At 40.3% G+C, this 22,766-nt stretch overlaps 1 protein-coding gene and 1 long non-coding RNA gene across 4 annotated transcripts in view; both read right to left on the reverse strand.

Annotated features, from left to right (window-relative positions):
• MTFR1 (mitochondrial fission regulator 1) overlaps window positions 1-9,892 on the reverse strand; it is a 66,358-nt gene extending 56,466 nt beyond the window's left edge. The window contains exon 1 of one of the 2 annotated variants that reach the window (XM_067712207.1): window positions 9,757-9,892. The gene's annotated coding sequence lies outside the window, so the exon portion shown is untranslated. Of the gene's footprint in view, window positions 1-9,664 lie in introns of both variants that reach the window. The other variant, XM_067712208.1, reaches the window with a different exon arrangement.
• Window positions 9,893-11,717: 1,825 nt separating this feature from the next.
• LOC137210385 (uncharacterized) lies at window positions 11,718-22,757 on the reverse strand. Of its 2 annotated transcripts, none has more exons than XR_010936493.1 (3): window positions 22,207-22,757; window positions 22,034-22,111; window positions 11,718-13,075 (listed from the first exon to the last, which is right to left on the reverse strand). It is a non-coding gene; the product is annotated as an uncharacterized lncRNA (long non-coding RNA). The 2 variants fall into 2 exon arrangements; XR_010936494.1 differs by lacking the exon at window positions 11,718-13,075 and adding an exon at window positions 20,460-21,007 and having other exon boundaries at window positions 22,042-22,111.
• Window positions 22,758-22,766: the final 9 nt, after the last annotated feature.

Raw genomic sequence — 22,766 nt, forward strand, 5'->3', positions numbered from 1 at the left:
AGCAAAGAGTCTGTGCCAGAGATAAAGATTAGGAAGCACTGGCTTAGAAAAAGGAGATGCAACCTAAGAGTGAATGGGCTAACTCATACTCAGAGTAAGAAATGAAGCCCGAATAGAAGCCTCAAGAAATACTTGCGCATCAAGCAGAGAAAACAAGAGTCACTGGGAAAAAAATGATCAGAGGTAATAGAAAAATGAGAGAGGTGTTGTCACCAAAAAAAAAAAAAAAAAGGGAAATTTCAATAAGGGGAATGGTTCTTGTTACTGATAAACAGTAAACACAGAGGAGAGGTCACATAGTCGGTGGCCGCCTACAGTTACCCTTTCCTCCAAACTTCTCCACTGTGCTCTCTGGAACCCTGTTTGAAGGTAAGCATCCCCTCCCTCGCTGAACTGAAATTTGGCTGTCCCTCTAGAATGCTGCTTCCAAGCCTTCTCAAAGGGTCCTGTGCTTGCTTATTCTCTCCTACTTTATATCAAGGCTCTTTCCAATCAATTACTGCTCTAAGCTCTTTGAAAAACCCTCCCTCAAAGGCAAAACTAAAGTGACAACAAAACAGAGCAGTGGTCACCAGGGTTATTAACTACAGCAATGCACAAGGGAGGTTTTGGAAAAATGGAAGTAGTTTATATCTCGATTGTGGTGGTGGTTACATGACTCTGTGTTCAAAGAAATGTCTGACAAAAGGAGTGAATTTTGCTGTATGTAAATTATACCTTCACTTAAAAAAAAAAAAAAGCTCTCCTTAGGAAGCACTGCTTTACCACCCTCTGTCCCTCATGCGGGTTGACTTAAGGACACTTGAATCATTCCCTATCGCTCAGCTATGACTTCAACCGAGTCTTCTTCTCTACTCCAAGTCCTTTCCTAAATGGAATTCTGTACTTTGGCCTCATTGGCACTAGTACACCAATAAACAAATATTCTTGCTGGTGCTAGGTGATTATAATATTCACAGAGATGATGCATCCAACAGAGCACTGTTTGAGTCTACTTACATAAAGATCTAAAACAGGTAAAAGTGAAAGCAATCTCATCAGAGATTATGAATTTTTTTTTTAATTTAAACTTTGTCTTTTTTGTCTTGTTTTGAATTGTTGGAGGCAGAGGTCGTGACTGGCAGGAGGCCCGAGAGGGATTTCTGAGGGTGCTGGCAGTGTTCTATTTCTTGACATACGCAGATACTTGCACGTGTTTACTCTGTGAAAGCTTACCAAGATACTTTTCTTAATGTAAGTTATGCTTCAAATACAAGTTTTAAAAACACACAGAGCCTTTGACCAAGTTATGCAACTTTCAGGAATTTCTTTTGCAGAAATAAAAGCATTATACATAAAGAATATGTATAAAGGTATTTTCTGCAGTGCTTTTTCTACTCACAAAACTAGGATCAACTTTAAATGTTCACCAATAAAACACCTGTTAAATAAATTACTGTATATGCATATTACAAACTTTATGCATCTACTAAAAGTGAGTTACAGTCTATGTAATGACTTGATGGTATATATATGTTACAGGAAGGGAAATATACTAAGTATGATTTCATTTCTGTAAAACAAAAAAAAAAAATCTTCAACCTTTTCATTTATGAAAAGATATACATCAAACTATTAAAACTGGCCAGAGTGGGTAGAAGTAAATTTTTCTTTGTATGGTTTGTACTGTTTACACAATGCTACAAAAATACATGTTTTAATTTGCATTTAAAAACAAAATCTAGGGACTTCCCTGGTGGTCAACTGGGTAAGACTCCACGCTCCCAATGCAGGGGGCCTGGGTTCGATCCCGGGTCCGATCCCGGGTAGGGGAACTAGATCCCGTATGCATGCTGCAACTGAGAGTCCACATGCCGCCACAACTAAGAAGCCCACATGCCACAACTAAGAAGCCCACATGCCACAACTAAGACCTGGCGCAGCCAAAAAAAAAGAAAAAAAATATCGAAGTTACAAAAACCAAATGTCACCTTGCAGCTTTCACTCAGACATTCCTTGGACCATACTGAGACCTTCAGTCTCCTCCCCTGCACTTTCCGTCAACCTAACCAATCCCTTCCCACTTTCACTTTCATCTACCTCATGAAGCCCCAAATCACTTGAACCACTGCTTTGTTAGTATTTTCAACTCCTTTTTCTACTGTTTTGTTTATTTTACAAGCCAGAACCTGATGAGTCCACAAGCCTACACTTCCTACAATTGGGCTGTAGAAAAAAGACTATATCTCACATTTTGATGTTGCTACAAATGTACTACCTCTGGTCTCAACTGGGCCTTCACTGCTGCCTAGCGTTCAGGAAAATCTTAGTTTCTGCTCTTCCCACTCTTCCATTCTCCAGAGCAGCTATTTCAAGCATTCTCCATGCTACCCAAATCTCTCTAACCCTTGCTCCATCATTTCTCATTAGATGACCAAGCTTACTACTTTAAATAATAGAGAAGTCTTCTGACAGAAAATCCCTCAACATCCTGCCACACCACATGCCATACACACAGCATCTCTGCATCCACACCTATTCTGTCCCTCTAAGTCTGTCCCCCATTCTCTCTTGTCCCTCCTTCCAACTAAGTGCTCAGGATTATACCCCCCCCGCCCCCAACCCACAGGTCTCATTACATCAGCTCCATCCTGTATTACATGGATTCTCTTTCCTCGGCCCTGTTAAATTCAATCACATGCTACCTTCTGGTTTCTCCCATCTTCTTTTAAACCAAAGAAATCTGAAACTGAACTCCTCAACTTTCCTCCTAAATCTGTTGCTTATATGTTCCCTACCTCAGAAAATGGCACACCTAGTCAGTTATTCCTTCTTTCTCTTTCATTTTCTACAATCAAGTTCTATTTTGCCTCCTAAATATATCAGATTCCATTTCCATTGCCCTTACTGCTCTTCTAAGTCTATACTATTGTAAAAATCTATTAACTACACTATTTGCACCACCCCCTCCCCTGATTTTGCTATCCCTTTCTATCCATTCTCAATACCAAAGTAGGTCCTTTATGATTTGGTCATAAAGAGGGTTTTCCTGATCAACCAGGATTAGGGCCCTCCTGTATGTATTCTCTTACATTATTAAATTATGTATTACATTTCAAATTAAAATTAAAATTACATAAAAATTAAAATTACATTATTAAAGAGTGTATTAAAACAATGTACCTAAACTGCTTACCTCCTCCACGGCACTTCAGTCACCGTTAAGTGCAAAGACTCTATCTTATTCATCACAGTGATCCCAGCATGTAGCACAACATATAGGATACAACAGTTGCTCAGTTAATATGTGAATATTAAATGAAAGGCATCTAAGTCCCAAGCCAGTGCCTTTTCTATACTGTCTCAATTTCAAACAGACATCTTAAGAGGAATTTTACTTCTATTTATAGGTGAACTAGGTAATTTCAGACAAACCCTCCTCCCACTGAGGACAAGTAAACTAGGGGACAATATTTTTAAAATCATCTATTTGAAAGCATCAGAGAACTATTAAGGCAGAGAAGTATAACCAGGCCAAGAGTTGGTTCTTTGAAAAGACTAATAAAAAGAATTGACCTCTAATGAGATTTACTGAGGAGAGAAAAGGCACTTTGCCAGTATCAGGAATGAAAAAAGGGACATCATTATAGATCTTAAAGGCATGAAGAAAATCATAAAAGGCAAAACAGACCTATAGTGTAAGAAGTTACAATGGTGGTTACCTTTGGATGGGGTGGCTAAGAGTTGGAAGGGAGTATAAAGGGGCTCTCTGGAGCGCAGACAATTTTCTATTTCTTAAACTGGGTGGTCTCTGCATGGATATTTGCTTTGTGATCATTTATTGAGCTGTATATTTATGTCTGTGCATCTTTCTGTGTTACACTTTGTGTGTGTTATACTTCACAAGAAAACAGGTTTTAAAAAAAGATAGCTATCCCTGGTGGCGCAGTGGTTGAGAGTCCGCCTGCCGATGCAGGGGACACGGGTTTGTGCCCCTCTCCGGGAGGATCCCACATGCCGCAGAGCGGCTGGGCCCGTGAGCCATGGCCTCTGAGCCTACGCGTCTGGAGCCTGTGCTCCGCAACAGGAGAGGCCACAACAGTGAGAGGCCTGCGTACCGCAAAAAAAAAAGATAGCTAAGAATCAGGCTGCACTTTGTTTTCTAGGTTCTTTATGTATGTATATGTGTGTGTGTTTGTAAAATTTAACTTCTAGGATTATATGATGACGGTATAGGCTTATAGTCGAGCCTACTGTAGCGTAGACCAGACATACAGAAATATCGTGCAGAAGTAGCATGGTGGGGTAGCTGGCAAGGCAGTAGAAGAGAAAACCAAGAGTAAAGGAGAAACAGATAAACTGTGAAAACAGACTTTCTTTTCCCGCCACAAATACTATGAAACTATGTGTGTGCAGGTAGACCAATTAAAGTATAGAGCAATCAAATCAAAGATAAAACAACATAATATTGTTTCAACTAACGCAGTGTATGTTTTTGAGATACTTATAATAAAAAAGTTATTAGCAAGAGTTTCACAATAAACCTGTTAGCAGTGATACCAAAGTTGTCATTAAACTTAAAATTCCAAAAACTTTAAAAGCTACAACAGTACATGGGGCTTATTTTTATAAGGTCTTGTGGAACTATTCAAGGAAATGGCCATTTAATTATCTTTACAATGTAACAGAAGAGTGTGACCATTTCATTCTGGGGTCCGAGGAGTCTAAAAAGATTAACAGAACATTCTTAGTTATTTGGTTGGCTAAATTATTGGAATAAGGTTTCCTGTTCTCAGAAAACTAAGAGATCAGGTAAGCCATATTAGTTCATCCCAAACGACAGTCTACATTCTAGCTGCAAACAATGATGCAAAAGAAAAATAAGGACCATGAAGTAAAAAACAAAAACTTATTCAATTTAAAGTTACTGTCCTTGACCCAGCAATCCCACTACTGGGCATATACCCTGAGAAAACCATAATTCAAAAAGAGCCATGTACCAAAATGTTCATTGCAGCTCTATTTACAATAGCCCAGAGATGGAAACAATCTAAGTGCCCATCATCGGATGAATGGATAAAGAAGATGTGGCACATATATACAATGGAATATTACTCAGCCATAAAAAGAAACGAAATTGAGCTATTTGTAATGAGGTGGATAGACCTAGAGTCTGTCATACAGAGTGAAGTAAGTCAGAAAGAGAAAGACAAATACCGTATGCTAACACATATTATGGAATTTAAGAAAAAAATGTCATGAAGAACCTAGGGGTAAGACAGGAATGAAGACACAGACCTACTAGAGAACGGACTTGAGGACATGGGGAGGGGGAAGGGTGAGCTGTGACAAAGCGAGAGACAGGCATGGACTTATATACACTACCAAACATAAGGTAGATAGCTCCTGGGAAGCAGCCACATAGCACAGGGAGATCAGCTCGGTGCTTTGTGACCGCCTGGAGGGGTAGGATAGGGAGGGTGCGAGGGAGGGAGACGCAAGAGGGAAGAGATATGGGAACATATGTATAACTGATTCACTTTGTTATAAAGCAGAAACTAACACACCATTGTAAAGCAATTATACCCCAATAAAGATGTTTAAAAAAAAAAGTTACTGTCCTTTATTTTGAGAATATGTCCTTCTTACGTTTTTAGTATTAAAATGCTTTTTCTTTTAGGATGTGGGGACAGTAGATGAATGTTACTTTTGATTTTTTTTTTTTTTAATGCTCACTTATAATAAAAAGTTGTCAGGGCTTCCCTGGTGGCGCAGTGGTTGAGAGTCCGCCTGCCGATGCAGGGGACACGGGTTCGTGCCCCGGTCTGCCGCGGCTGGGCCCGTGAGCCATGGCCACTGAGCCTGCGCGTCCGGAGCCTCTGCTCCACAGCGGGAGAGGTCACAATAGTGAGACGCTCGCGTACCGCAAAAAAAAAAAAAAAAAAAAAAAAAAAAGTTGTCAAAGCCCTACCCTTTCTGGAAATTAAACTTGAAATTCAAGTCTAGTGACCACTGCTATACTTCAAGTCAGTCTGGGCTGAGACTTTAAGTCAGAACACTTACCACACTATAAAACAATGACATAGTACTCAACCTATGGGTACAATTTACTGGCAATATTCTGAATTAATATTCTATACTATTCATACTAATTAAGTACACTGCTACATTCCCAGTACCTAGCACAGAGTCTGACATATAATAAGTTTAACTTTTTTCAGTCCACAAATGAATAAATCTCATGACCTGTACTACATCTCTCAAAAACAAAAGAAAAAGCTGTTTAGGTAAGAAACCTAAGAACATAACCTAATTAAAACTTGATGAAAATTCTTTCAAGTTAATGGGCTATAGATATGAAACTAAACTTCTAAAGGACATTTTCTGTAACATTTTTAGAAGTTAACTTTCTCTCCGTATGCTATAAAAGAAGTTAGAGGTAGCTTTATATTTCCTTTTGAACTAAAGATGTGCCATTTTCATGTGAGGATCTCTGACATATAACCCTCCTGTGAATGAGATAGGAATTTCCTTTAAGTATTATTTTAAGTATTCCCATGCAAATGAATTAAGCATCCTGGCATCAATTTTAAAACAATCTTTCGAAAAGACTGCTCAAATATCTTAAGTGGTCCTGGACATCAGTAGAAAAAAAATACTCACACTACTTGGAAGTTAATAATATTTTTCACTAACTAAAAGTGCTTCCTTGGGCCAAGCAAACTGATGAAAATTCACTATAAACGTGATTTTGATAAGTTGTGTAATAATTACTGTCCCCTACATATTATGTGTATTAAAAAATTCCCTTATGGAAAAATTCAGTAAATTATACCTTCATAAGTAAAGGTGTTCACTTTTTTCAAATTTTAACAATACTTTTTATTTCTTTTAATTGAAGTATAGTTAATTTACAATGTTGTGTTAGTTTCAAGAAAGATGTTTAGTTTTTAAAAGCTAGTAAGGGTAGTTACTGAAGTATCAGTTGTAAAAGAGAAACTCTAGAGGCAAACTAAATGTCCATCAATAAGGAAATAGTTAAATTCAACATACTTATTCTAAGTTTATGGCCATTAAAACAAAAAGCTATACATGAAAGGATTTCATGATAAAAATCTAAATGACTAACACATATGTGATTCTGTTTTTAAAAAATAAAACAAAGCATAGAAATAGTGGTGAAATAGATATTTTATGTACACATGTACACAAAAGAAAAGATTTGAAAAGATACCAAAGCTTAACACTGCTTGTGTCTGAGGCCTGGTGAGGGAATTCTCTACCTTTTCTTCTTTATGTTTATGCACTTCTGTATCATTACATGGTGAGATTACAGTATCACTATTTGTTGCTTATCTAAATTGTGTAAGTTGTATCAACAGTAAATAAACATAAAAGAACAGATAAACAGCTGAGTAGTTAACATTTCAAAAAGCAGCTATATAGTAATAACACTCATCACCAAGACTGCCCAAGAAAACAAAGGGGTAGAAACTGAAGTTTATCAGCACTTCAGAACCTGCTGCACCACTGTACCACGCTGTCTCTTCCCCTCTCTTTTTTTTTAATTTGTCTGCACTACTGGGCATGTACGAACTTAGTTCCCGACCAGGGATGGAACCCCTGTACCCTGCATTGGGAGTGCAGAGTCTAAACCACTGGACCTCCAGCGAAGTCCCTCTTCCTCTCCTTCAGAGTATTTTTTTTTTCTCCACTCCTTTCCTTATATCCATACATTCACCAGTTACCAACTTCTATTTCCACCAGGTTAATTCACTAATTGCTTCACATCTCAGGTGAAGCCATTTTTGACAGGGCCAGCTCACTATCTTCTTATGAGACTGATCATGTCACTTCTTTGCTCAAATTCAAACTCCTTCAACTTGGCATTCAAGTTCCTCCATGTGTGAGTCGAACTTTACTTCCAGACTTTTGAACTACTCCCCTACAGTAGGAATCCTAAACTCCAGTTTAACAGGTCTTCTCTGCTGTCCTCCGAACAAGCCCAGCTGTCTCTTTCTAGACCTTACTCCTCTAAAACTACTTGGATGAAGATGAAGATGCTCTCTAAGAAGTAATATAAGATAGAAAAGATGAGGGATACAGATTAAAGTATCCAGTATACATTGCCAGTATATGCTAAGTGCCGAAAGAGGTAGCGATTATTCATTGATACATATTTTTTTTCCCTTTTCCCTTCCTCTTTAACTGGACATATTCTATAAAATAAATGTTTTAAATTCTATTTACTGAACTACACTTATATACTTTGCTCATAACTTTAAATTCAATTGTATTAACCTTTTATTGTTTCCAAGAAACAAAAATACCTAGCTTACTACTGTACGCATAAATACCCAGGGTTTTTTTTTTCTCCCCCCATTATGGATTTGTAGCTCAACAGAATTTCCCACAGCAGTTAATTTACTCCACAATTCTTAGGACATTCAATTGTGGTTAAAAGAGCAAGAACTTTGCAGTGACCAGGGTCAGCATCCTAAATTTCAGCCCCCTGCCCCTTACATCAGTGTGATCGCAGGCAAATTGCTTAACCTCTCTAAGCCTCTTTTCCCCTCACCTGTAAAATGGGATAATACCTACTTCACACAGCTGTTGTAAAAGTTAAATGAATAGGTGGAAACAATTTCACAGTGCTTCATACATATCAAAACCTCGGTAAATATAAATTATCAATACAAAAGATTTTAATAAATAATCAATACATAATGCTACTCAAAAGCAGTAAAGCTACAGACAAAACTAGATTATTTGAAAACCTTTGTTTTCAGTGATTTTGAAAAGCTGAGCACCAGGTAATGAAACTGCACCGTCAGAGAACTGCCCACATTCTTGCAGCGCAAACTAAATTAACGCTGTCTACGCCTTCAAGTGTGCCTCACTTTACTCAACCTCTCTAGAAAGTAAATGACTGGAAAAGTATGATTACTGATCATGAGAAATATGTAAAAAAGATGAAAAGATATGTCTGGGATACACTTCAAAATAACCCGGGGAGAGGGAGCAAGCCTGGCCATTTAATGATACTTGTTGAATTGGTTAAATTGAGTGATGGGTACACCGAGTTCTTTACCCTATTCTCTCGACCTCTGTAGAGTTTGCAGATTTCCATAAAAAAATGTGTTTTTAAATGTCCAAAGGTCGATTTTTGTTTTTTCCCCTTGGGGCTTAATACAAATCCTGGTCCTGGTCAGGAAAACATTGGGAAAGTCCTGAGCGGCGGAAAGTCAACGGTAACGCCGGTCAGCGGAAGCTGGTTGAATCTCCCCGGCCGCCCGGTAGGCGTGCTCCTCCCTCCGAATCCCCGAGGCCTGGCCGGGAGGTGCGCCCGCCAAGTCCGGCCGCCGGTCCCGGGAAAGAGCAACACCCACGGGAACCGCAGCCAAGGGCCTTCCAGACGGCCAGCGGGCCAACTGCGGGCTCCGGTCGACCGACCGAAGCCCGGGGACGGGGGGGCGCAGCGGCGGGGTGGGTGAGTGCCAGCCTTCGGGGCAAGTCGGCCAAATTCCCTCTGCTCCGCCTAAGCTCCAGCCCCACCCGGGTCCTCAGCCACCCTGGCTGCCCCAGATCCTCTCCGCCTCCCTCCAGCAGCGGCGCAGACACCCAACCGGTCCGCGGAGCCCGCCGGCCTCCCCGCAAGCCCGAGCCCGGCTCCTTCAGCGCCTACCCTGTCACCAGGGTTTCCCACCGCCGTCTGGCCCGGGGGCGCCTCCTCGACCCCACGCCGACCGCTTTCCAGAGTCGCTAGCCCCACTTTACCTCAGCCGCGCGGCAGCCTCGCACACCTCGCAGCAACTCCGGCTTCTAGCTTGGCTGACCCGGGGCGTTGCTGCCAATCACCCGATCTCCGCCCCGAGCCCGGGCCAGGATGACCAATCAGCGGTTTCCTCCGGCCCTGAGGCGGGCACTGAGAGCGGGAGCGGAAAGCTAGAGGACCGCCGGAAGCGCCTGGAGCGGCCCTTCGCAGTGTGCGCACGCGCGGGGCTCGGCTGGGGGCGTGCGCTTGCTCTTGCACCTTGCTTTTCGTTTTCACTTCCCTGCCCTGGGAAGTGCCTTGTAAGCCTGAAGCTCTAGGCGTGCAGGGAGAATCACATGATGAGTGTAGCCGCAAGTGCGCATTACCTTGAAAGAAGCTGTGAATCTTAAGCCCTTGTTAAGCTAACCAGTGTGGAGCTTTTTCATCCCGCGCTGTAGGGACTTGGTGCTCACCCGGCTTATCTTCTGCTGCCTTTTACAGACTTTGTATCCCCGGTGTGTTTGTCTTTAGAGAGAGTGAGGGTGTGGGGTTGTACAAAGTGCCTGATGGATGACGATTTCACTTTACTGAGTCTTCAGTTCCAGCATCTGTTTAATAGCTGGGACACATGGTTTTTAATAGCTGAATATCCTAGGACACTCTGGATTGCAAATCATTCTGTCATGAAAATGATTATTACACTTATAGCTAACAATATATTAAGCATGGTAACGTGTGTAGTGCTGATAAAAGATTCACAGGTAGAATGAGAAACCTATTTCTGTATGGCCTTTCAAGAGGCTGTTGCTGATTGGCTTGATTAGCTGCATCTCTTACCCTCCCATTGTAATTGATCCCAGAGGTCAGTCTGCAGACAGCGGAGCGCCGATGTTCTTATCCTGGGACCCCCAGTCTCTCCCTGGCGAGGGCTTCCCTCCTTCAGCAAGAGCATTAATTCATTTACTCAACAAGGGCTTGTTGGGGCCCACTAAGACGGTACAAAGATTTTAAAAAGCATTGAACCACGCCCTCAGTGAGCCTACAGGCTAACAACAAACTTAATTTATATAACCAAATGTTATAATGGAGACATGGAGGGGCCTGGGAGACCTGCCTACGCCTGCCCCGGGTTCTCAGCACATCCGGAAAGAGTTAATGCTTGGGCTGGGATGAAAGAGCAGCATCTTCTGAGCTAAAGGGGCGGAGCAAAGCATGGCGGCATTTCTGACAAAGTTCACCTGTTTCTCCTGAGATCTTCCCAGGGTGGAGCTCTGCTAAGCTAACGAAGCTTCTGCCCGGGCCCCAGGACTTGCAACAGGTCTTTCCAAGACCCAAGGTGGGCCCCTAGCACCGAGTTCACCTTATCACATGTAGCTTTCGACTCTTTTTAAAAGGAAGATGTCTTAAAGCTCTCCTCAACAGGGATTGGTTAAGGCTTTTTTCCGTTCCAATTTCCTTTCCTTCACATTTCCCTTCATCCTAGGTACCCTGGAGTGGCCGTGGGCATTTGGGGAATCTGGGTGAGGGAAAAAGAGTTGAGATGAATTTGAGCCACTTCCCTAAGTTATTGCTGACTCTCCTGGTGTTGGAATGGCTTCCAGGAATACTCCTAGCCGTGCTTTATTCCATCTCACAAATGGATGTGTCCCGTGGCACCTAGCACTAGAAGTATTTAGCTGGTGGAAGAGAAAGAGAGTTTGAAATGAGCTCAGCCAGAAGCTAACCTAGGGGAAAATCTTCCAGTCATCACACTTTTAAAATTATAAGTAGGGGTCTTCCCTGGTGGCGCATTGGTTGAGAGTCCACCTGCTGATGCAGGGGACATGGGTTCGTGCCCCGGTCCGGGAAGATCCCACATGCCGCGGAGCGGCTGGGCCCGTGAGCCATGGCCGCTGAGCCTGCGCGTCCGGAGCCTGCGCGTTCGGAGCCTGTGTTCCGCAACGGGAGAGGCCACAACAGTGAGAGGCCCGCGTACCGCAAAAAAAAAAAAAAATTATAAGTAGGATGCTTTACTTTTTGTTTTTAATAAACTTTATTTTGGAATAACTTTAGATTTACAGAAAAGTTTGCAAAGAGTACAAAAAGTTCCTGTGTACTCCTCACCCAGTTTCCCCTAATGCTAACGTCTTACATTATCATAATACATTTATAAAACTAAGGAGCCAACACCGGTACAAATTCCAGACTTAACTCGGTTTTTACTAATCCTTTTTCTGTTCCAGAATTCAATCCAAGGTGCCACACTGCATTTAGTCATCATGTCTTTTTAGACTACTGCTCTGGTCTGTCAGAGTGTCTCAGTCTTTCCTTGTTTATCATAACCTTGATGTGACCACGACAGTCTTGAGGAGTCTGGTCAGGTATTTTGTATAGTGTTCCTCAATTTGAATTTGTCAGATGTTTTTTCTCATGATTAGACTGGGATTATAAATTTTGGGAAAAATACCATATGGGTGGAATGCCCTTCTCAGCACATCATATCAGGGGTACATGATGACTTAATTACTGCTGATGTTAACCCCAATCACCTGGACCATGGTAGTGTTTGCTAGCTTCTCCACTGTAAAGTGGCATTTTCCCCCTCTTTCCCTATTCTCTGGAAGCAAGTCACTAAATCCAGCCCACTCTGAAGGAGAGTAAGAGATTAAGCTTCACCCCCTGGAGTAGAATATCTATACAAATTATTTGGAATTCTTCTGTAAAGAAGATTCACTCTCTCGCCACCCCCATTTATTTATTTGTATTCAATAATTTGTTTATAAATATGCATGTATATTTATTTTATACTTCATTTTATATTCTATATATGATTTTTATTTTTTTGCTCAAATTGTTCTAGCTTGACCATTGGAAGCTCTCTTAGGTTGGCTCATGTGCCGTTTTTGCTTTTTTAAATTTTATTTTTTCTTATTTATTTATTGCTGTGCTGTGTGTTATGTGGGATCTTAGTTCCCCAACCAGGAATCGAACTGCTCCTGCATTGGGAGTACGGAGTCTTAACCACTGGACCGCCAGGGAAGTCCTTCCTTTTTTGCTTTTTTTTTTTTGTGGTACGTGGGCCTCCCACTGCCGTGGCCTCCCCCGTCGCGGAGCACAGGCTCCAGACGCGCAGTCCCAGCGGCCACGGCTCACGGGCCCAGCGGCTCCGCGGCATGTGGGATCCTCCCGGACCGGGGCATGAACCCGCGTCCCCCTGCCTCGGCAGGCAGACTCCCAACCACACCACCAGGGAAGCCCCTTTTTTGCTTTTTGATCATCATCTTTTTTCTTGAACTACAAGAGGCTCCAGGCTGATCTTGTACTTTTCTTGCCCCAGCATTAGAGTCAGCCATTTCTGCATTTCTTCAAGGAGTCCTGGAATGGTATTTAGAAATCAAAATCTAGATATTGGGTGTACTAGTTGCTCCTGGGATATCATTGAATCTAACCTCTCCTGGTGCACATATATTGCTGCCTTGTTTTTTAATTCTTTGTTTATATCCCTGTGATAGGCAGCCTCTAATATGGCCCCCAAAGATCTCTGCCTGGTATTCATGCTCTTGTGTAATTTCCTCTCCTCTAGGGTGGATTGGACCTAGTGACTCCCTTCTAATGAATAGACTACAGTAAGAAAGATGGGACGTCACTTCCAAGATTAGGTTACAAAAAGATTGTAGCTTCCATCTTGCTTGCTCTCTCCCAGTCTCTCCTTCATTCACTCTGAGAAGCCATCCACCGTGATGTGAACTGTCCTATGGAGAGGTCCACATGGCAAAAAACTGAGGGAGGCCTCTGACCATCTGTACATCAGCCTATAAGAAACTGAATCCTGCTAACAGCCGTAGGAGTGAACTTGGAAAAAGATTCTCTCCCACTTGAGCCTGGAAATGATTGCAGCCCCACTGACACCTTGATTGCAGCTTTGAGAGAGACCCTGAGCCAGAAACATCCAGCTAAGCCACACATGGATTCTTCATGCACAGAAACTATGAGATAATAAATGATTATTACTGTGTTAAGTTGCTATGTTTTGGAGTAATTTGTTAGGAAGCAATAGATAACTAATACAATTTCTGACTCCATAAGATCAGTGGTTCTTAAATTTCACTTTGGAATTTGTTTAAAAATACTTATACCCATAGAGAGCCATGATTAATTAAAAATGTATAAAATATGATTCCATATTGATTTAAAAAGCAAATATGAATATATTGTAATATGCATAGAAAACTCTTTGGAAGGATATATATAACAAAATGTCAATAGTGTTCCTCTCTGGGTGGTAGAATTATGGTTTTACTTTTCTGTATTCTTTTCTGTATTTCAATAACTTTTGCATATTTAATATGTGTTAAGTTGTATAATAAAATTAAATAAATTACAAAATAAAAAATAAATACATACACCCAGGCTCCTTCCCAGAAACTTAGGTGGTTGCTCTGTATAGCTAATTCTTAAAATGTAGAAGGTTACAGGGCAATCCATTTGGGGATTTTAGAAGACAATAGACTTTTCTTTTTAGTGTTTCTGATCCTGGAATTCTTTACCCAAATTAATGGCTTAGCTTTCTTGGCAGAATCCAGAATAACTGAAATTTCATCTGCTAGTTGAAGTATTTATTATATAGGGAAGAAAAAAACAGCAGAGTTCTCTCTTATTCAACATACAGGCTTGAAAAAGTCCCTTGACCTTTATATGCCTCCAAATTCCTAACAGGAAATTAAACGATTATAATGCTGTTATTTAGGCAAAGAGATTTATCATTATTAAGTGTATATTAGGCAATAGAAAGGTGACCAAGGCCAGCTGTGGGCCAGTTTCCTCGCAGAGATTTAACAAGAGGTTAGATTCCCACTTGTTCATTTTGGTTGATAGTGAGGCAGAATTCTATTGTAGAAAGACTGTGGGCTTCTAAGTCCGACAGACCTATATTCAAATACGCCTCTGCACTTACCAACTGTAAGTCTCTGCAGGTCTCAATTTCCTGACCTCAATCTCCTGACAGTGGGGAAAATAGTCACCCTCAAAGGGTAGCCCTGAAGACTGATTGTGTAACATTTATAAAATACTAAGGGCAATGCATGCCTTATCACAAGGGCCCAATTAATAATAACCACGAAGGACAAACAGTCAGTTCATATGATTGTGACCCTGATATTAGTAAAGTAAGGGACAGACAAATGTCCAAATATGTCCATCAGTCTGTTTCTCATATTAGGTTTAAGGACAGCCGTATTTGGTGAGACAGGTTGAATAAGCTGCAAGCCTTACACAATACTTTCCTTGGAAATCGAGACCCTTTCTCTAGCTCTGATTTTTGACAGCTCTGATTGCCTGTCTATAAAAAATATATCACACTGAAATGGGCCTCAAGAGGTCCTGAGTTAGAATCTAGGAAAACCTAGCTGGTAAAAGACCACTGGGTAGGACAGTGAAGTACCCATGTGAGGGACACTTTAAGACAAAGGGAGGCTGGATGTGTCTAGGAGAGATGAAGCTGCAGGACTACTGGTCAGAGCTAACTGGTGGGCCAACATGATCTCACATTAGGGGACAGTCAGAAGATGCTGGTTAATGCCTAATAGTTCAGGGCTATTGGCTTCAAGGCAGGTATTGTTAAGAGAGAATAATGTTTAAATCTGCTTCAGTCATGTAAATCTCAGTATAAATGAATGTGTTTTACCACGGTGTCCAATGAAGAATTTGTTAAGCTATTGTGATTTAATCATGTACTATTGGATAAATTTGGTAGTTCTAAGCCTTGAAACTATTTTTCTCAGATCAGTGTACAAAGCGATCTGATGTACAGTAAATCCTTAAAGATGTATATCCAAATAGGTCAAAAGGTCACTGCGTTCCAGAGATTGTGATATTTCCTTCTGTAAACCAGATTTTGGGATAGACACTGACCCACAGAGCTCTTATTTATGTTTTTAAATGGTTTTGTTTTTAAAACTGTGATTCTGGGGACTTCTCTGGTGGCGCAGTGGTTAAGAGTCCGCCTGCAAGGACTTCCCTGGTGGGGCAATGGTTAAGAATCCACCTGCCAATGCAGGGGACACGGGTTCGAGCCCTGGTCCGGGAAGATCCCACATGCTGCAGAGCAACTAAGCCCGTGTGCCACAACTACAGAGCCTGCGCTCTAGAGCCCACAAGCCACAACTACTGAAGCCCATATGCCACAACTACTGAAGCCCGTGTACCTAGAGCCTGTGCTCCACAACAAGAGAAGCCACTGCAATGAGAAGCCCATGCACCGCAACAAAGAGTAGCCCCTGCCCACTGCAACTAGAGAAAGCCCACGCACAGAAACGAAGACCCAACGCAGCCAAAAATAAATAAATAAATTTATTTTAAAAAAATTGTAATTCTGGAAAATGTTAAACGTACACAAAAGTAAAAAGCACAGTACAATGAATCCTCATATATCCATCACACAGCTTCAACAACCAGCCACCTATTCCTACTGGTTTCACCTATGCTCTTTCTTGGCTTCTTTGACTCTTTTTGTTGTTTCTTGTTTAGAGGTGATGCCAGGGAATAAACCACAAGGCCTCATACAAGCAAACTCTTCGATTCTCTTGAAGCTAATCTCAGGCATGTCATTTCAAACATAAATATTTCTGTGTGTATCCCTAAAAGATAAGGAGTCTTTTTATTTTATTTTTGTTTGTTTTTTATTTTTTTTTTTGGCCACGCCATGTGGCTTGTGGAATCTTAGCTCCCTGACCGGGGTTGAACCTGGGCCCCTGGCAGTGAAAGAGCCAGGAAGGAGTCTTTTGAAAAACATATCTATACTATTATCAGGCTTGAAACATTAATAATTATTTCTTAATGTCATCAATTCAGTGTGTACATTTACCTGGTTGTCTCATTTATTTTTTATTTTTTTTATTGTTGGTTTCTTTGAATTGGAATGTTAAACAAAGCCACGCATTACATTTTGTGGATAGTCTCTGAAATCTGTTTTAATCTACATAGAACGCGCCCCCCACACCCCACTATTTCTTGTTTTGTTTTAGTGAAGAAACTGAGAATTTTGTCCCATAGAAATTTCCCACATTCACGACTCTGCTGATTGCATTCCTATGGCGACATTTAACAATTCCTTTGTCTCCTTTTATTTTCTGTAAACTGCTGATTAGATATAAAGGCTTGATCTGATTTAGGCTCAATTTTTTGGCAAGAATACTTCATATGTGGTGGTGTATTCTTACATCAGAAGCTACATAATGTTCACGTGCTTCTTTGTGTAACATTAACAGCTATTGATGATCACTGCCTAGATCCCTGATCTGATTATGGTTTGCAAAACAGTAACACAAAGGGATGTGTTATCATCCCTTTTCATTTGTTAGCTAATTGGTTACCTTGAGGCATGTTTGTAAAGGAAAGCAGGTTGATGCTTATTTCTTAATAGCTACCAGTTTTCAGAATAATCTCATGTCAACAATTTTGTTACACTGAAGTGTAGTACATTTAAGAAAGGCAAATTTAATGCTTGGTTTGATTCTCTATTTAGCAGTTTTCAGAAAAATGAGTTGGTTCCTTCAAATTCTCTAAAGGTAACAAGTGACATTTCTTTTTTTTCCCCCCAGTATTCAAGCACTCTTGAATTTTATCATTATAAATTAGCTTTTATCAGATCTTCTCTAGATAGCAGATTTTTTACAGAGAGACATGGGACTAAATGTACATTTATGGAACATCTTCTAGATACTGGTCTGGGTGCTCTCACTTACACTATTTTAACTAATTTCCACAGCAATCTTGGAAGGCAGGTGCCATGATCTCTGTTTTTTAGAAGAGAGTGAGGTCCTCAGAAGCAAAGTGACTACTAGTCATACAGCCAGCAAGTAGTCAAACTCAGATTTGTCTGAACCATACAGCACCATGTAGCTTTTTTGAATTAGGTCCTACAGACACTGAGGCACTAAGTAGGGCTCACTGGTTGCCCCACCAGCCTCCCGCCTCCTATGTATCTTCCTCAGACTGTTTGGTGACCCCCATTTTGTCACTCTCATACTTACAAAAGTACAATAGCTCCTTGGAACTGCTAAATACCCTTTTGCCTTTTAACCTAACACATAGATACACTTTATTACATATATGATTTTACTTAATGCAAATTTATGCATTATATATAAAACTACATTTACAACCCCCTAGTAAAGTTACCTTATTATTTTTTAAATTTTTGGCCGTGTCGCGTGGCTTGTGGGAACCTATTTTCCTAGGACCAGGGATCTAACTCGGGCCCCCTGCAGTGAAAGCGCAGAGTCCTAACCACTGAACCTCCAGGGAATTCCCAAAGTTACTTTATTTATTTTTGGCTTTTCTTGGTGTGGTGGGCTCCTAGTCCCCCAGATCCTACGCTGTTTATTCATGTAATATATGATGAAAACCTAGATTATATCTCTCTATATATTTTCCATGCTCACACAATAACATGTAAAGATATATAAACATGTGTAGGATATTTGTTATTGTTTTCAAAAATCAGATCATACGACATATAATTTTAAGCATCTTACTTTTATCACTAAACATTGTGTCTCTTCCTAGAGCTCTAATTTCCTTTTCTTAATGACTTTCTAATATAGTTTTCATAATGGTCCATGTTTTTTAGCTATACCATCATTTACTAAAACATTCCACTATTGATATGCATTCATTTGATGTTGGATGTTGTTGGCGTTGTTTCAGGGTTCTTTTTTGTTGTTGTTCCAACATGAACAATGCTGCAATAAACATCTTTGTCCTTACTGTCTTTATATACCGGTGCTTTTTGTTTGTTTGTTTGTTTTTTTGTGGTTTAGATTCTTGAGAAATGAATTGCTGTATCAAATATGAATTATTTTTAATAATAGATTTTTCTAGATTGCGTTCTAAAACGCTGTAATAATTTACATTTTCACAGCATTACCTGAGAGTCCTCTTCCTACCCAGTATCCCCACCAGCAAATTTGTGTCATTTTGATTTTTGTTAGTCTGATCAGCGTCAAGTGATTATTCCCATTGTTATATTAATTTGCATTCCCTTATTACAAGTGAATTTAAATGTCTTTTCTTGTTTATTGGCCATATGGATTTTCTCTTGATTAAACACCAATTTATATTCTTAACCCAATTTCCATAGGGTTATTTACGCCCTTCTTGACAACTTGTAATCAATTTTTTTTTTTTTTGGCCTAGTGTCTTGTGGGATCTTAGTTCCCCGACCAGGGATTGAACCTGGGCCATGGCAGTGAAAGCACCAAGTCCTAACCACTGGACAGCTAGGGAACTTCCAATTTGTAATCAATTTTTGAATGTTACTATCTGCCCACCGAGTTGCAAATTTACCCCCAAATCTATTATCATTGACATTGCTTATGTATCTTTTTTCCATACCAAAAAAATGTTTTTTTAAAACAAGTCAAATATGACCATTTCTTCTTTTTTATAAAAATTTCTTGGGTCCCACTTTCGTTTAAGGTCTCCCCTACTTCTTTGCTGTAGTCTCCAAAATTTTCCTAAAGGATTTTTTTTTTTTTTTTTTTTTGCGGTACGCGGGCCTCTCACTGCTGTGGCCTCTCCCGTTGCGGAGCACAGGCTCCAGACGCGCAGGCTCAGCGGCCATGGCTCAAGGTCCCAGCCGTTCCGTGGCATGTGGGATCCTCCCAGACCGGGGCACGAACCCGCGTCCCCTGCCTCGGCAGGCGGACTCTCAACCACTGCACCACCAGGGAAGCCCCCCTAAAGGATTTTTAATATTTTATTTTTTACGCTTGAGTGTTTAATCCATTTGGAATTTAATATTTTGGTAAATGAGGTAATAATGGATACAATTTTATATTCAGTGCTTCTATTTATAATTATTTCTCATCCTTTAAAATTTTCTATTTTGACATATTTTAAAGTCTACATCAGTATATGTATAGCATCTGTGAATAAATAAATACATATACATATATCAGAGCTATGTGCTCAGAAAAATTTTTTTAAGCTGAAAGGGATGCTTGATCAAAAAGTTTTGGAAACCACTGCACTAGACCATGAGCTCTTTAGGGCAGTGATTATATTCTTCCTCATCTTTGAACCCATTGCTAAGACTGTCTCTAGCACATTGTATGTGTTCCAAAAATGTTTGCTAAATAATTGAATTAATAAAACTGCCATTAGGTGATTCATGTGTCTTAAGCAACACAGCCATTGAGAAACTTGACATTCCAGCTGTGTCCTGCCTGAGGTTAAACACAAGCAATGACTCACATGGCAGGTAGTATAACTTCACTGGTGTTGAGTTCATACATTTTTAATATGGGGATATAAATTCTTAAAACCTTAAAAGACTTTCCTATGGCTTACAATCCATAGTGCTTATGAAACTGGTAATTATTTTTTGTGAATACATTCCCTGCTTTTTTTTTTTTTTACATCTTTATTGGAGTATAATTGCTTTACAATGGTGTGTTAGTTTCTGCTTTATAACAAAGTGAATCAGTTTTACATATACATATGTTCCCATATCTCTTCCCTCTTGCGTCTCCCTCCCTCCCATCTTCCCTAACATTCCCTGCTTTTTTTTTTTTTTTTTTTTTTGCGGTACGCGGGCCTCTCACTGCTGTGGCCTCTCCCGTTGCGGAGCACAGGCTCCGGATGTTCAGGCTCAGCGGCCATGGCTCACGGGCCCAGCCACTCCGCAGCACGCAGGATCTTCCCAGACTGGGGCACGAACCCGCGTCCCCTGCATCGGCAGGCGGACTCTCAACCACTGCGCCACCAGGGAAGCCCTCCCTGCTTTTTAATGTCAGTCACCTACTCTCTGTAATGGCAGTTTGCTAGGAAGAACTGGTCTTTTTGATACTGTAAAGTCAGAAGTGTGACTATATTTATTTATTTATTTCCAGCTACAAATGTTTATTTTTTTACTTTTTTATTATTTTATATTTTTATTATTATTTTTTTACAGTAGGTCCTTGTTGGTTATCTATTTTTTAAAATTAAAAAAAATAAATTTATTTACTTTATTTTGGCTGCGTTGGGTCTTTGTTGTGGTGCACGGGCTTCTCATTGCAGTAGCTTCTCTTGCTGTGGAGCACGGGCTCTAAGTGTGTGGGCTTCAGTAGTTGTGGCACGTGCGCTCAATAGTTGTGGCTCATGGGCTCTAGAGTGCTGGCTCTGTAGTTGTGGTGCATGGGCTTAGTTGCTCCGCAGCATGTGGGATCTTCCCAGACCAGGGCTCGAACCCATGTCACCTGCATTGGCAGGTGGATTCTTAACCACTGCACCACCAGGGAAGTCCCTGGTTATCTATTTGAAGTATAGCAATGTGATACGTCAATCCCAAACTCCCAATCTACCCCTTCCCCCCACCCTTCCACCCTGGTAACCATAAGTTCATTCTCTAAGTCTGTGAGTCTTGTTTCTGTTTTGTAAAAAAGTTCATTTGTCTTTTGTTTTTTTTTTAGATTCTGTATATAAGCAATATCATGATACTTGTCTTTCTCTGACTTACTTCACTTAGTTTGGTAATCTCCAGGTCCACCCATGTTGCTGCAAATGGTATTATTTCATTCTTTTTTTATGGCTGAGTAATAGTCCATTGTATATATGTGGAAGTGTGACTATATTTAACTTTAGATTGTGAACTTCTAAAAGTCAAAAACTCTATTGAACATATATTCTGACTGGTGCCAAAAACCTATATCAATAATTAGTTGGGAAAACCCCAAACGACTTTTCCTTTTCTAATATACAAATTAACCTCAGCAAAAATAGCAAGTTTATTTCCCTGGGTTATTGTTTTTGATAACAATACTGAACAAAGTTTAATTTACTCAGTCAAATGGGCTATGTTTAACCTGACTCTGCCCTTTGTACTTCTTATATTTTTTACAGTTTTCTACATTTACGATTCCTTTTTTCCTATTTCTTTCTTTCTTTTTTTTTTTTTTTCAGTTTCAGCAGTTAATTGGTCTGGCTGATTTTTACAAATGAGGCTGGTGCTTCTGTCACTGGACATCATGCACCATCTCTCTTCTTTTTATTTTAGATTCAGTATTCACTTACTACCACTCTCTCTTGTGACTTTGGAAAGTAGAAACCAGCCAGATGTGTTTTTGCTATAGGTCAAACGGTGTGAAAGAGATCTTTTCTACTCAACTTTGCCCCTTTTTGCTTGAGCTTATCAGGAGGAAGAGAAGGATAACGAAGAACAAGTGAAGGCAAAGGAATTTGGGCTGAAGTAACCGTTTCGTTTTTAAATTCACTTACAGACGAATCAAAGTATTGGAGAAACATTAGGAGAGACTACTGTACAGCCGGGGATATTTATACTCACTCACACTCTTTCTCCATTAGAGGCCTCTCAAATTCCTTCGGATTTTAATATGGGAGGTACGTGGCAGAATCAAACTGTGAAAGAGAATTCAGAATTTTTTCAGTGAGGTTATTGAGTGCAACGGAAGCATTATAATCAGACTGGCCTGTGGGATTTAAATTATACTTACATTTAGAGATATATTAAAGAATATAAAACCTATACCTGAACAGAACAAAACCTTCAGTGACTGCCATGAATAGAACAAGAATTTAAACCCTTACTTTGATAAACTAAATAGAAGACAATGTTTTAAAAATACTTCTTCACGAATTTGAGAAAATTCCCTGATCATAATGCTCTTTTTCCTTACAAAAAAAAAAGTTCCAAAAAGAAGTTTCTATTTAAAAGAAACAAAAAACTGTACTTTGCTACCTTCGCGTTTCTACGAAGACAGTGCTACTGTCCTCAGTAAAAAGAAAAAAAATTGAAAAGATTCTGAATTATGACTCACAGAAGCCAGTGAAATATTACAAAGTTGCCCTATTGGAACTGAAGGAATTGCTGAAGAAGTTACGTTCAATTTGAATTTCTGAAGGCGGGAGGGGACAGGTTCCTCTACCGCAGGAACGCTGGGAATTGTAGTCGGGAAAGCGCGGCGGTTTCTCAGGGGGAACCACGTTTCATTGCTTAGCGCTTAATGGACGGAGAGTCGTTTGGTCCAATTCACTCTTCCCGGGTTCTCCCTAG

The sequence above is a fragment of the Pseudorca crassidens genome, chromosome 17 (genome assembly GCF_039906515.1).
Source record: "Pseudorca crassidens isolate mPseCra1 chromosome 17, mPseCra1.hap1, whole genome shotgun sequence".
Lineage (NCBI taxonomy): Eukaryota > Metazoa > Chordata > Mammalia > Artiodactyla > Delphinidae > Pseudorca > Pseudorca crassidens.